This window comes from Petaurus breviceps, unplaced genomic scaffold (genome assembly GCF_028583685.1).
Source record: "Petaurus breviceps papuanus isolate PSGF00001 unplaced genomic scaffold, PetGlider_PUasm1.0 175, whole genome shotgun sequence".
Lineage (NCBI taxonomy): Eukaryota > Metazoa > Chordata > Mammalia > Diprotodontia > Petauridae > Petaurus > Petaurus breviceps.
The window spans coordinates 45,453,006-45,468,612 of NW_027185764.1; the positions used below are offsets into that span (position 1 = coordinate 45,453,006).

At 37.8% G+C, this 15,607-nt stretch overlaps 1 long non-coding RNA gene across 1 annotated transcript in view; it reads left to right on the plus strand.

The window, feature by feature from the left end:
• The first annotated feature begins 784 nt into the window (after positions 1–784).
• Positions 785–15,607, plus strand: part of LOC138159114 (uncharacterized) — a 41,775-nt gene continuing 26,952 nt past the window's right edge. Inside the window, exons 1-2 of the long non-coding RNA XR_011167810.1 lie at positions 785–904; positions 15,168–15,272. This is a non-coding gene — a long non-coding RNA (uncharacterized lncRNA). The remainder of the gene's footprint in view (positions 905–15,167; positions 15,273–15,607) is intronic.

A 15,607-nucleotide genomic window follows, 5' to 3' on the forward strand; every position in this document is an offset into this window, starting at 1 on the left:
ACAGCCATCCAGAGAAAGATCATGGCATTGGTGTGCTTGTTTGCAAATTAACTAGTCTTTCTTGATGTGAAAAACCAAACCAAACCATAGAGTTGACTTTAGGAATGGAGATCAATAGACTTTGGCCTCTGACTCCTTTGTCTTCCTTTTTACAACTGGTAACACAAAGAACATATTCCTTCTGCAACCAGAAGCACAAAGGACTTAAAGACTGTGTAACATTGATCTCTAATCAGTCAATTTTGCCATGTAGGTAAGAGCTGAATAAAAGGAGAAGCAGAAATGTTCCAGTTAGAAAGAAACTATTCCAGGAGCCTGGTGTAGATGGATCCCAATCCTTGACTGCATTTTTATCATCCTTTTGACTAGCTAGTCTCATGTGACCAAAATGATCTAAGATAATTGGCCTCTGGGGTTCCATGTGGAAAAAAGATGGATCATTCTTTTGTATGTTTAAATTTAGCTAGTTTTAAAAATCTCTTCTGATGAAACACTGATATCTGACAAACCAGACATCCCTCCAAAACCAGAGGGGGGTGATTGTGAAAAGTAAAGACGTAGAACCATAGGCTGATTTTCAAGGGCCAGGCAACACACAGACTACATCTACTTCTAGAATACATTGAGCTTGAGAGAAACGAAGTTTCTGTCATGGTGTCTTAGCAAAGTATTCCCATTTTTTCTGATTTAAACATTATCATTATTTAAATGATTATTCTTCTTTAAGATATGTAATTTTAAAAGTTTATTGCATTCATAAATATGTTTTCTTTTATGCTTCCAGGACAAGATGTTTTTTCCCCCCTTGGAGTACACATCAACAATGTTACATTGAAATCCAATGGGAAAATGTGATTGAATTTATGAAAATTCTCTTTTCAGTCATCTTTTCAGGAATATTAAGGTGAAATATATCTATGTAATAACTCATTTCAATTCAACAAGCATTTATTAAGTACTTACTATATGTGCCAGACATTGTTTTAAGCACCTGGGAATACAAAGACAAAAATGAAACAAGAATATTCTCTCATCATACAAACTTGTCCAGTTAACCTGTAATTTCTAAGTTGTCATTAACTTTTTATTTATCCCAACATATTTTAGCACTATGTGTATGAGACTCTCTTTTAGAAACAGATGATTCAGATACCATTTCCTGTGATGGAGCTTAATTTATCTTCCATGGCCTAGTGTCATATTCTATCTTTCTTTTTAGCTATAATAGTCAAAATGTCATTGCAGAACAGACACCTGAAAAGATCTTCCATCTCACTGTTTAGAATAAATTTGCTAGCTTATGCCTTCACTTCTTCCTTCTCTCTCTCTCTTTTTTTGACATTTAGTGACTGCTGTAACTTGGAATATTTTTCCTTTCTATATTATTTTCTAAGATCTTGGCCTTCTTCCCCTTTACCCTCAACACTTAGTCTGTATCTTGCCATTAAAGAGAGTAACTAAATGAGTAACTTCAATGAATTTTTGGATATGGTACTTGGATCTGATTGAGAGGAGTCAACATATGATTCTCACTGAAGTGACTTTGACGACTATTTGATTTTTCTTTCAAAATGTTTCTGTTAAAAGGGCTTTAGATAATATGGGAGTGGGACTAATGAACTAGGCTAGTTTACACAGTCATTCTGGGTATTTTTCAAGAAGAATGGAAGTAAAGCAAGTAAAAGAGAACGACATTTGTTCCATTGCCCTTGTGATGTTCCTTCTCACCATGGTGATTAACCATTTTTAGAGAAATCCATTCTTGAGCATTATTCCCTAATCTGTTAAGGGGCATCATTAACTCTTATTGTGGTGACAATGTGGTAGGCATCAACCCATCAATATAAAGAGTGTTTTGGGTTTCTTTTAGACCTTTCCATATTTGGCAATGTAGAAGGCATAATTATATGCTAAGAAGATCATGGGTCTAGGGACTTTACAGTTATCAGATTGAATACCCTAATTTTACAGAGGAGTCCTACTGAGGTTGTATCTTGCCTCAGATTGCACAGGAATAAGTGACAGAACTGGGATTTGAACTCCTGTAACTCCAAAACTAGCCCTCCAAATTCAAAGCATGCTGTCCATTCCACCATAGCCCTGTAGCATGATGATGTATATCATTAACCCATGAATGGAGAGAATAGGATAAAGTTTGCCTGATATTTCACTTTCTTTGAGTCTTAATTAAGAATTGATCCCTTATTTTCCTTTGTATTTGCATATTAGATAACAGATACCGTCTGGTTGTTTGGATGCTTATGAAAACAGTAACAATCCCTACATCTCCCATCTATGTTTTGTCAGTACAGTGCCAGTGGCCATGGGTTTGAGGGTTGTTTCTGAACACAAAGCGTGTCACTTTGTACTGCACATGTCCTCAGGCCATGCAATGCCAATAAATGCTGCTAAAACAGGAAAAGGGGTGGTGTGAGTGGAAAAAGTTTCAGAAGCCCTGCTCTTGTCTATAAAATCATAACTCAGCCCCCACCAATGTATTTGCCTTTAATAGTCAACCAGAAGATACAGTTAGTTAGAAGCAATGGCATTGAATGAAGCAGTATGGTTAAAAAGCAGTAGCAAAACATTTCCTTCATAAATAAAAGATATACTTTCCTACAAATACACACAAGTGGAAAATGGTAGGGGAAATGTGTTTTCAGGGTATATATATATATAGGGAGGGGAAACTCCTGCCTCTTATAACATAGGAATACTGATGCCTTCTAGAATTCTCTTCATGCTGCTCTCACTGAGTCTGCACCACCCTGTTCTTATAGCGTCTGGTGGCCACTAATTAGGCAGACTCATGGGCTTCACTGCCGAACAACACTCCCTTGATGGATCTCTGCTGAAGCCTCTCCATAGCACGTTGCTTAAGCTAGAAACAAAGCATCTCCTTTCAGATGATGTTCTACTGGAAACTACTCAGCTGCAGTTTCTGCCATCTCTAGCTTCTGGCTAAACTAAAATTCTAGACTTTTTTTTTTTTAAAGCAATCGGGGTTAAGTAACTTGCTCAAGGTTACAGGGCCAGGTGTTTCTGGGTGGGTGCTAAGTGTCTGAGCCTGGACTCGATCCCCAGGTCTTCCCGACACTGGGGCTGGTGCTCTTACTCGCTGTGCTACCTGGCTGCCCCTAGACTTTTTTTTAATTAAAAAAATTTTTTTAAACTCAAAATAGAGTAGATGAAAAATTGTGTTTTCTTACTCTCGTGGAAAAGGCAGGAAACTTGGCCAAGGGTCAACAAAAACCTTCCACCTCATTTCTCCTGTCTTGTTCTCTTAGTGTCTCAGCTACTGAGGCCTCTCATGTCCCCAACATGGGGTTCAAAGTGTAAGATCTTCTCAGCCAGGGAATGCCCTAGTCTGATGATTATTTCCTTGGAGTTTCTGTTCTAGGGTCCCACTGAAGTCAAACTTCACCATACCTTATGGTGAGCAATCCATACACTTCCAAAATTTCAATTTCTGAAGTCTCTTCTGTTCTACCATGAAGATGAATAGATAAGGAAGGAGGAAAATAAGGATCTATTAATTAACATATCAGGCACTGTGCTAAGTGCTCTGTGAATATCGTCTTGTTTGATCCTCACAATAAACTAGGAGGGAGGTGCTATTATTATTTCCATTTTACATTTAAAGAAACTGAGGCAGACAGAGGTTAAATAACTTGCTCAGGGTCACACAGCTAGCACGTGCTTGAGGCTAAATTTGGACTCAAGTCTTCCTGATTTCATGTCCAATGCTCTATGCCCTGCACCACCTAACTACCTCGACCTAGACATAAACACACAGTAAGCTCAGGGATGAGGACATTCACTATCTTTCCAATTTGCCTAATGAAGTTGCATCATCCACTTCTATACAGCTGTTCCAAAGCTCTGAGGGATGACAGTGCAGCACTAAGTCGATGAAATACTGTGATGCCCAGGAAGGAAGAGGAGTCTCCATTCATAATTTAATAGATATTCAACTTTCATCCTTCAGAAAATGATTTTTATCATAAGGAACTGTCAGTATGGATAAACACTGATCAGGAGGGGGCACAGGCGACCTAGTTTGACCTGAATCAGCATTCAGGGTTGCTGAAGATTGGCTTTTGGATCTATCTGCCTCACTCTCCTAAATTCTCTTCTCTCAGTGCAGAGGGAGTAGGTGTCTGGTGGCTCTGCTCCGACTTTTCCTCTCTTGTCTGCCAGATACCGTGGGATTAGGAGCTTGGTGCCACCGTTCTTGATTTTCTTCTTTTTCTTTCTGTTAGTTCAGGAGAAGTCTGAGCATCTCTCCCTCTCAGCCCTGTTTGTTGTGTTGGATCTGCTCTGATCTGGAGTCGTGTCAAAAAGCAGAAGCCTGGATTTTCCGCTCCCCTTCCCTCAATCTCCCCTCACTTTTCCTTTCTCAAGGAGTTAAGAAGTCCATGTACTCTTTTTAAAAATCCCTTTTTAAAAAAATACTTTGAACATTCTTTTATTTTTAAAATTTTGAGTTTCAAATTCTCTCCCTTCCCTCCGCCACTCACTGAGATGACAAATAATAAGATATCAATTAAAGATGTGAAATCATGCAGAACATATTGCCATGTTAGCCATATATGTACTCTTGTATCTAGGCCTAGGCAGGTCCTGCTGGGTTTAGAACAGGTATTAATTATAATCCACTATAATAGTTTTTTATAGAAATAATTATATGCCTCATATTTCTAGAACTGGCATTAAGAATTCTGTTTCATAATATAGATATCATTATTGATAGACTCATATGCTGTTGAGTTCATAATTCCCTTGATGGCACAGGCTCTTGGTAGTTTAACTTACACTATATTAGTATGTTCATTATTGATATGAAAATTCCCTTACTGTGTGTGTGTGTTGTATGAGTGTGAGAGGTGCAGTCTTGCACTGCTCATAGCATATTTGATATTTTCGACTGATTGTCCTATGAACATCTCAAATACTACATGTCTAAAACAGAACTGACTAACCTTTCTTCTTCCCAACTTTTCTATTTCTATCGAAGTTACTACAAGCCTTCCAGTCATTACAACCTTGGATTCGTTCTCAGTTCCTCTTTGTTTTTTACTAACTCTATCCAAATGCTTGCCAAATCTTGTTAATTTTAAAGATATTATGTGAGTACAAAATAAATATATTTATAAACATAAAATAAAGGTATTGTGAAGAGTACAAAAGGATTGTCATTATCCTCGTTCTGGGCACTATATCTATCGCAACCAAAGATTTAATTGACTTTTTAAAAAATCCTGAAAATCACTAGACACATGAAACTATCAGTGCATGGAAAAATATAAGAAATCTACAAAACTATAGATTTAGAAGATGGAATGTGTGAGAAAACATAACATAATGACATTAAACTATATATGAATATATACATGAGGAACTAATAATGATACTATAGAAATCGAAGATGGGAACAGCAAACAGTTGGACTAGATTAAATATTCAGAGAAAAATATCCACTGGGAAGTAAAACAATTTTGAGGATAGTAAGAGCTTTATACAACTCTGAGAAAAGAGTATTGTGTTATTATCAATGCATTTTTGTACTTCATGTGCCTTTATTTAAAAAATCTACCCACTATATCACTTAGTACATATATATTTAATAATATTATATTTTTCATTGTCTAGTGCACATTTGAGCATAGTTTCCTTATTTGTCTCTCTTGACATTAATTTTATTATTACCTTATCTGAAATTTTGACTGCAACTCCTCTTTTTTTTTTTTTAAGTCATACAGTGCATATTTTCACATTAGCCATGTCATGGAAAAAAAGGCAAGGAAAATAAAGTGAAAAAAGTATACTTCAATCTACATTCAGTTTGCCAGTTCTGTCCCTGGAGGTGGACAGAATTATTGTGGATTATTGTATTGATGAGTAGCTAAGTCTTTCACAGTTGATTATCATTAAAATATTGATATCACTTTGAACAATGTTCTCCTAGTTCTGCTCACTTCACCGTGTATTGACTCATTTAAGTCTTCCCAGTTTTTTCTGCCTCAAAAGTATGTTTTACTTCTGACCGTTGCATCCCTTAATCTACCCTCTTTCTTATCATCCCTCCCTTTTTTCTTAACCCCTCCCCCTCCAACTTCCTTGTTGGGCAAAGTGAATTTCTATGCCAAACTGTATGTGTGTGTTTGTGTGTGCATGTGTGCATGCATGTGTGTGTGTGTGTAGAGAGAGAAAGAGTGAGAGAGAGAGGTTTAAACATTGTAATTCTTCCCTATTTCCTCCTCCTTTATAAAATCTCTTCTTTGTGTACCTTTTATGTGAGATAATTTCCTGTATTTTTCTTCCCCTTTCCCCCTTTTCCTGGTACGTTCCTTTTTCTTATCTGTCCATTTTTTTCTTTGAGATCATCCCAACATAATGGAATTTTCTTGCATTACTCTCATTTCTTTGCCATTTTTTTCCTTTATTGCTCTTTGATTAATTTGTTTTTGCTCTTTTTTCATCTCTTTCTTTAGCTCCTCTGGGAATTCTTGTTGAGAATGTATCCAATCTGTACTTTTCTTTGAGGCTTTGCTTGTAAGTATCTTAAAGTCATTTTCTTCTTAGTTTGTATGCTGAGCTTCCCTGTCACCATAGTAGCTTTTTATGATCAGGTTCTTTTTTTGTTATTTACTCATTTTCCCAGCCTATTTCTTGACTTTGGATCTTACATTGGACTTGGGCTTTGTTTACCTTGGGGATAGTGATGGTGGTGGTAATTATCCTGAACTTTAGGATTTTATTTCTTCTGTCTTCACAACTATGTCTGGGGACCTGTAAGTTTTTGTGTTTCCAAGGTTGTGTGATCTAGGGAGAAATGTGATTGCCGCCTCTTGGTCTGTGCTCTAGTCCTTACCTAGTTAGGGCCCCTATTCCTTCGCAACTATAACTCCTCTCTGCCATGGAACTAAGAACCGGAACTGAGTAATGGACAACTGAGTTTCCAAATGGCTCCTGGGCCTGTGCTCATTGCTAATTCAGAGGTCCCCTATAATCTCTTTCTGACCAAATATTTGACCTCCTTACAGTTTTTTGGTAGTGAGCACTCCTGATACTATTGTTGCTGCATCTCAGGCTATGTTCCAGGCCAACCCTGACCTGTGCCTGCAGCCATCTTCTTCTGTCCTCTGAAGATATCATGGGCATGAAAAATTAACTGGCTGTGACTTTTTGTTTATTATCTTGTTTAGAACTCGATTTTATGTACTTTAAAAAAGTCATTTAGAGGAAAATCTTGGCAAAAATCCTTACTTTACTCTTCTACCTAGACCTGAACTCCTCAACTCCTGCTTTATTTTTGAGTTATCTGAAGGATAAGTGGTTTTATTTGAACTCTTCATTTTTACTCTTTATCTACAAAGTAGAAGCAGCATAGTGGATAAAAATGTTTTGTTTCTTGTTAAGGGACCACCAGAATTAAAAGTCCACTGAGATCTATTAGATGCTAGATTCTCTCAGATCCTAGTAATTAGTTTTTCCCAGAACTAAACATTTAGTGCAGTATTATAAGCAAGTAGAGGAAAAGAAAAAACTCCGTGTTCATCCCTTTGATGTTTTCCTGGATGGTCAGAAACTCAGGCAGCCAGGTGACATAGTAGATAGATCCTTCATACTATAATCAGGAAGACTTCAATTTAAATGCAGCCTCAGACTCTTACTAACTGTGTGATCCTGGGCAAGTCAGATAATCTCTGTCTTAATTTCCTCATCTGCAAAATGGGGGTAATAATAATACCTAACTCTCATTGAGTATTAGGCTCTATGACACCTTGCAGGTAGTTTGAAGTAAAATGTGGAGGACTGAATGCTATTAACAAATCAGGTCACATGGTGTTCACCTTCTCTAACACCTTTCCTTTATAAATGAAATGACTTAAAATAAGAGAAGTTTAGGAATAATCCTCCTCATCAATTATCCTGAGCATGTGTTATGTTTCTTGAATTCTCAAGAAGTCGTTATTTCTATAAAGAAATATATAAAACTCTTCCACATCTGACATGCTACCTACTTACTTATCTATCATCTATCTATCTATCTATCTATCTATCTATCTATCTATCTATCTATCTATCTATCTATCTATCTATCTATTTATCTCTGTCTGTTCTTCAAAATATCTGAGAGGAGGTTTAAGCTAGTTAGACTTAAACCTTCACCAAGAAATTTGAGGATTCTTTATATTCTGTGTATATGTATGTATACCTCTATACCTGTAATCCCTTCATTGCCTCTTCTATACTATTCCAGGGAAAATAACTGTACCATTATATATTTGTAAAGGAAAGTGTGTGAGTGGAGTAGTTGGTGATGATGTCCCTTCTTTATTTTTAATATATTATATATAATATATAAATTAAATATACTATATATATTATATATGTAGTAATTATTTTTATTTTCATGTAGAACTTTGGAAAGATGGCCCATATTGAGGTCATCTATTGAAAGAAAACACCCTATATAGACCATGGCAGTGTTTGCTGCAGGAAGTGAACTCACTGGTTTTGTAATCTCAAAGAACCAGACTTGAATTCGAGCTTTGACCCTGCTAATTGTCTAACTGAACATAAACCACTTCAATTCTCTGTAGGTTCATTTCCTATTTTGAAAAAAAATGGGATGATGATGATGATGATCCTATCCACTTCAGAAGATACTATGAGTTTAAGATAAGATTGTATAGGGGCAGCTAGGTGGCGCAGTGAATAGAGCACTGGTCCTGGAGTCAGGAGGACCTGAGTTCAAATCCGACCTCAGACACAACACAAAAACTATCCGTGTGACCAATTGCCCTCCAAAATAAAAAAAAAAAAAACAGCCAAAAAAATACTATCGTATATATGAATGTTCTTTGGATAATCAAAAATACCACACAAATATAAGGTGATATGATATTATTAACAATAAATAAGGTTATGTAAATTATTGTGAAGGACAAAATATCTCACAAATGGGTTTTGTCTTAAAAAGTCTATCTTGCTCTAGATTTTCAGTGAGTTTTCTGAGAGTACAGTTTTTTTTTATATTGTGACATTGTTTGTGATCATATGAAAAGCAGAGACCTAACATGAATCTTCTTGCCAGATTATTAAAAACCCAACAATTCCCTCAACATCCTTGGGCAGGCATATGTCCTTCCCATCCCAAGAGTCCACTCCAGAATCATTATTGCACCAATACCGAGGATGTTCATGGACAGCAGTTAAATGACTAGATGTTTAAAAGCACCCTAAAGAAAGCCTTAAAGTGTTTTTAGTTCCTTTTTTCTCTTTTGCTATGATTAGATCATTACAGTAACTACTTTAGTTTTAAAGAGATATTCTCAGGAAGAAAACAACTTACTTCTAAAGTGTCCTTGTGTCATCCATAATAACCAAAATTATCAAAACGGAAAGAATTCTGTTATTCTCACAGAATTTAATCTACTCTGCATTTAATTTGTCAGCTTTTCATATGGCCAGGGAGCAGTATGATTGTGACTTTTTGCTTGTGTGTCCCTGGTCCTCTGGGTGTACTTGTGATTTTATTTTGAATCCTCTCATTTATGTTAACTCAAATAGCTTCTGCATTAGCTAAAAAATAGTGTAAAATTATTCTACAGTGCTCATTTAAGGAATATCTTTTAAAATATTAGCTTCTAATTGAAGGAGGAAGAATATTGTAATTCTATCCATACTTCTATATGAATGAATGAAAGAAAAAGCATGTATTAAGTACCTATTATATGCCAATTACAAGTAGAAATGGCAAACCAATCCAATATCTTTGCCAAGAAAACCCCACAGACAGTTGTTTTACGGGGTTCATGAAGGGTCAGACAAGACTGAAGGATTGAACAATAAATGTCCCAAGAACAGTACATTGTGTCTGGGATTAGCTAGATCAGAAGTGGGGGACCTGTGGCCTCAAGGCCACATGTGGCCCTCTGGGTCCTCAAGTACAGCCCTTTGACAGAATGAGGGCCACACTTGAGGACCTAGAGGGTGGCATGTGGCCTCGAGGCTATAGATCCCCCACCCCTGGTCTAGATATAATGGTTTAGATGAGTTTATACTTTGTCATTTAGCAATTAGGATAGTTAGAATTAGGGCAAAGTTCCAAACCTGAGTGGATTAATTCAAGGAGGGGGGAGGTGGTCTCTGGAAGTCTGGTTCAAAGGTTATTGTTTCAGGTGGGAAGAAACAAAAGCATCAGTAAGTAGACTGACAAGTTCTCCAGTGTCAAGTTCTGGGATTTAAAATCTTCCCTGCCCATTAATAGGCCTAAGGTGGAGCCCATTAAGGGAAGCTTGCTTAGGTGAGGCTTGTTTGTAGGAAGACTTTCACACCTTTTGCTAATTTCTAATTAGGCACAGTCAGGAGGGTTGTGATGCCTTCTGGGTCTGAGAAGTGTATGTATACTCTGAGTTGGTATTTTGCTTTGGGCGTTTGCTTATGAAAAGGATCTTGTGATTCCCTGGTCGAGATTCTGAATATGTTTAGAGCTCCCCCACTGCTCAGATGTAAAGGCTCTTTTGATCTAGGGATGTACTTAAAGTGCATAGTTGATTCAGGCCATCAGAGCCCTGTCTGATGGTCTTTTTTTCTCTGCTTTTATTTTCTCCACATTTTCTCTGTTTGTATTTTCTCTGGTTCAGGGTACTGACTTTTCCTCTGAACTAGTGAATGTAATTAAAATAAAATTGTTGACTCCTTAAACAGCTATCTTTCCTAGTAATGCAGCTCTAAGAATCTGTGTTAGCAGCTATCCTGGGTATGCCAGTGTGGATACCCCTACCGGTGGCTGGATGGATGGGATGGGGGGGGGTAGATGGATAAGAGTGGGGGGTAGTGATGGTACTGTACAATGGAGTATAGGGAAAAGAGTGCACAATTGTCAGTCAATAAACAAACATTTACTAATGACCTACTGTGTACTAAAAAGACACTATACTGGGGATAGAAAGCATGAAAAAAAAATACCCAGTCCCTCACCTAAAGGATCTCACATTCTACTGGAGGAGACAACTAGGTTGCAGTCAGATCTACCAGGGGTAGTGTGATAGAATGCTGGGCCTGGAATAAAGAAGACCTGAGTTTAAATCTGTCCTCAGACACAAGCTAGCTCTGTGATTCTGGGAAAGTCACTTAACCTCTTTGCCTCAGTTTCTTTACCCATAAAATGGGAATAATAATAGCACCTACTTCCCTGGGTTGTTGTGAAGATCAAATGTAATTTTAATGTGCTTAGAATAATGCATGGTAAGTGCTATATAAATGTTAGCTATTAATTATTAATATTTCTACTAATTAATAATGTGATCTTAAATAGATTACAACCTCTCTAGACCTCATTTTTCTCCTCTATACCATAAGGGGACTGTACTAGATAATTTCTAAGGCTCTTTACTTCTCTAAGATTTGATGTTTCTATGGCATTGCCAGGCCTGCCTGCAGCACCAGCAGCCCACTTGTTATCTGGGGTAATGAAACTGTGATTAGCACATTGCTGCTTCCTGACCCTTATCTCAACCTGTTGCTGAAAAGCCTATATGGCTGAAAAAAAGTGCCTACCATGAGGCACTCAAGTGATGCCAATCACTCCAGCAATTCCCCTCACCATCTTAAGTTCAATCGTTTCCTCTTGCCCCCTAATTAATAGGAGAATGTCATGCAAACTGTTAACTCAACAAATACCATACATATTCCTTAACTCTATTGATGTTTAATGATGCCTCTTAAATAGAGACTAAATTCTAACTGGTTCTTTTCCATTTGTTTGTTCTTATCTTTTCATGAACTTAGGCCATCCAGCTTTGTTAGGGCATTTAGCGCCAGAGAGGACTTTACAGATCCTTCTGTTTGGCATTTAAAACCTTTTGCAACCTGACTTCAAATTACTTTTCTAGGTATATTATACATTACTCCCCTTCCTTTACTCTGTGGTCCAGACAAAGTGATCTTCTTGCCTTACTCACAAATGATATTTTTTCTCCCACTTCTATGCTTTTCCACTGGCTGTGCCTCCTACCTGGAATGCCCTTTTTCCTCACCTCCAGTCCTTAGAATCCTTAATTTCCTTCAAAATGAAGCTCAAATACCAACTCCTAAGTGAAATTTTTACTCACTTTCCCTCTATTCCTCACCTGAATTACCTTGTATTTATTTTGAATTTAGTGAATATACTTATATAAATTCAGTCTCACAATAATATAAACTCCTTGCGGGCAGTGACTCTAATTTTTGTCTCCACATTCTCATCCTATAGGAGAGTGCTCAGTACATAGAATATAATTCATAAATACTTGTTCATTAATTGACTTCATCCAAGCCTTTAACTTTATAGAAGAGGAAATTAAGGCTTAAGAAGTATAAGTAATTTGGCCAAAGTCATACAGCTTCCACACTGTAATGTTTAAGTGAGAATAAAGGCTGAAACGTCTACAAGAAAAAGGGGTTTTGCTTTAGCAGAGAGACTTTTTAGGCTCTGGTTTGAATGGACCAGGGGAGTTCCTTACTGAAGGGAAATGATGCCTAGAGGTACCCTGGAATAGTGTCCGCCAACATGGTCCCCTGAGGATTATTTTTGACTGTGTTGTGGGTATAAATGACCCATTAATGTGTTTTGAGAAACTACCATGGATGTGACTGTCCCAGAGTTGTGGAAGAATTCTAGAGAGTTAGACACCTCTGAATTTCCCTGTTTTTTTTAAACCAAAATAGCCTTTGAATTAGCTAAAATTAGTATAAAATTATTCTATATTGCTCATTTAAGAAACATATTTTAAAATATTAACTTCCAATTGCCTTTAAAACTTCATGAAGGATGAAAAATGTTGTAATTCCGTCTGTTTCTATATGTGTGAATGAAAGGAAAAGCATTTATTAAGTACCTATTATGTGTTTGGCACATAAGGAAGATGACTGGCAGTTGGAGTTAGTGTAAAGATTACAGAATTTGGAATCACAGTAACTTGGTTTGGTTCCAGCTCTGTGTGATTTTGGGAAAGTCACTTTTCCTCTGGGGAGTTCAACTCCCTGATTTGGAAATATACAGGGTTGATGATCTATAGGGTTCCTTTCAATATTAAATCCATTAATCAAATCAGTTCCTTCAGAAACTCTTCTGGAGTAAGCTGGAATCCTAAAGAAGCCCTGGAAATCATTCTTCTCTTTGGAGTCAGGCAGGCTGCTTTAGAATGAAGACCATGAGGACCACACACCCTAACAGTTTTAAGGAAGCCCATTGTTTGACTAAATATTAGTTCTCATCCTCACCTGAAATTGGCCTGGTAGGAATACAGGCAAATTTTCTCTCTCTGAACACAGTGAATTTCCCAGCCCAGCATCATGGAAGAAATATTAGACTTGAATTAAAAAAAAAACACGGGTTTGAGCCTTGACTCTGAGACTTGATGAAGGCACATCATTTGACCTGTGGGAGCCTCAGTTACTTCACCTGTAAAATGAAGGCAATAATCCTTATGTGACCCACCTTACAGATGTGCTGGAGGAAAGTGCTTTGTGTATTGTAAAACACCAGGAAAAAAGGGGGTTATTATTCTTGCCCTTCAAACCTCCCCACAGACAAATAACACTTTAGTTTTTCACTTCATTAAATAGTTTTCTAATTTCGTTTTTTATTCAGTTCCATGGTTCTCATGCTGACTTCCTCCCTCTTGACTGTTTTTCATATTAAATTTCAGTGTGGACCTCAGACATTTGTAAAAAGTCTCAGACTAAAATTGCATTAGAATAAACACAGGGGGACTCTTGAATACAAGGAGACAAACCCAGGGGAGCTCAATTAGATTCCATCCTTAAGTCTATAAACACATCTGCACTCCCCTCCATCTCCGCCCCACAACTTCTGAATACATTCCAGAATAATCAGCAACAAATGTAGGTAAGGAGGACATGTTTTCATTGTATTGTGCAGAACCCAGGAACTTTACCTTATTTTTGCCCTCTTTTGGCACCTTCTCTCTTTAGGTTTCCCCAACAATCACTTTCCTGCTCCCCTTTTTCTGAATTTGATTGAATAGAGAGACCCTTTCACATTAACCTGTTTCACCAGCATCCCTACCATATTTCTGCTAATACCTAAGTGGACTTTCTTTGCAAATACCGTAACATCCATTTATCCTGCCTGCCTGGATTTCCATCTGGTGGACCCAGCAGGAATCAGGTGGAAAGGGATGTCTTCCTTTTTCTTTACATAACCTCCAACCTCCTTCCTACCAATGCAAAAATCCCAACAATGCAGGGATTCTGGATTTTCTAATATTGGAAAGGGGATGGAGATCAGCATCCAGCCAGAAAGATGAGAAGGCCTTACCATCTGTCCTTTTACCATACCCCCTAACTCCCCATGCCTTGTCATTTTCAATGCATCCTAAGGGCCCTGGGCCTTGACAATTGTTCTACAGTTTTACACTGAATATCACCAGGCCTTTTCCTCTAATTTACAGCTGAAACCTCTTATATATGTTGTCTTTTTTTTTTTTTTGCTTAGAATGTGAGCTCTTTGAGGTTCAAGATGACTTTGCTTTTCTGTGTTTATCACCAGGACTTTGCATATGCTTGGCACCTTTGATTAGTCCTTTCAGATGTGTCTGACTCTGTGACCCCATTTGGGATTTTCTTGAAGAAGATATTGGAGTGGTTTGCCATTTCCTTCTCTAGCTAATTTTACAGATGAGGATTTGGCCAGGGTCACATAGCTAGTAAATGTCTGGAGTCACATTTGAATTCAGATCTTCCTGACTCTAGGCCCAGTGCTCTATACACTGAGTCACCTAACTACCTTCAAGGCAATCAGAGATTTCAAGGACTTGTCCAGGATCACATAGGTGGTAAGTCTCTGAGGCCAGATTTGAATTCAGGGATTTGTCTTCCTGACTCCAGGCCCAGAACTTTATCCACTGTACCAACTAGCTGACACTTGACATATAGTAAGAACTTAATAAATCCTTTTTTGTTCATTCATTCATTCAGCACTAATAGATTCTTCTACTTATGGATGAGGAAGGGATCCCTCCTCTGCTAATTCAGAAGTGATCATTACATTGATTATTAATCATATTCTACAATGTTGATAATTAAGAAATATGATTCAAAATATATTCCTATGTAAAGGGCCACCCATTTGGTATGCTTCTTGAATGCAGGTCTTCAGGAGTCAAGATGTGATTTCTGTGAGGGGCAGAAAAGGATGACCCTTCTCTACAGTTATAATGGTAGAGGAGTCCCAAGTGGAATGTGGCTTCGACCAGGTAAATTTTCACCAGAGAAAAATTGGAAGGGAGGGGGAAGAGAGAAAGTGAACATTGATGGAATGGGTTGGTACCAAGGTGGAGGGGAGAGGGGGTGACAGAGAGAGAGACAGAGACAGAGACAGAGACAGAGAGACAGAGAGAGACAGAGACAGAGAGACAGAGAGAGAGAGAGACAGAGAGAGAGAGAGAGAGAGAGAGAGAGAGACAGAGAGAGAGACAGAGAGAGACAGAGACAGAGACAGAGACAGAGACAGAGACAGAGAGACAGAGACAGAGAGAGACAGGGAGAGAGACAGAGAGAGAGAGACAGAGAGACAGAGACAGAGAGAGAG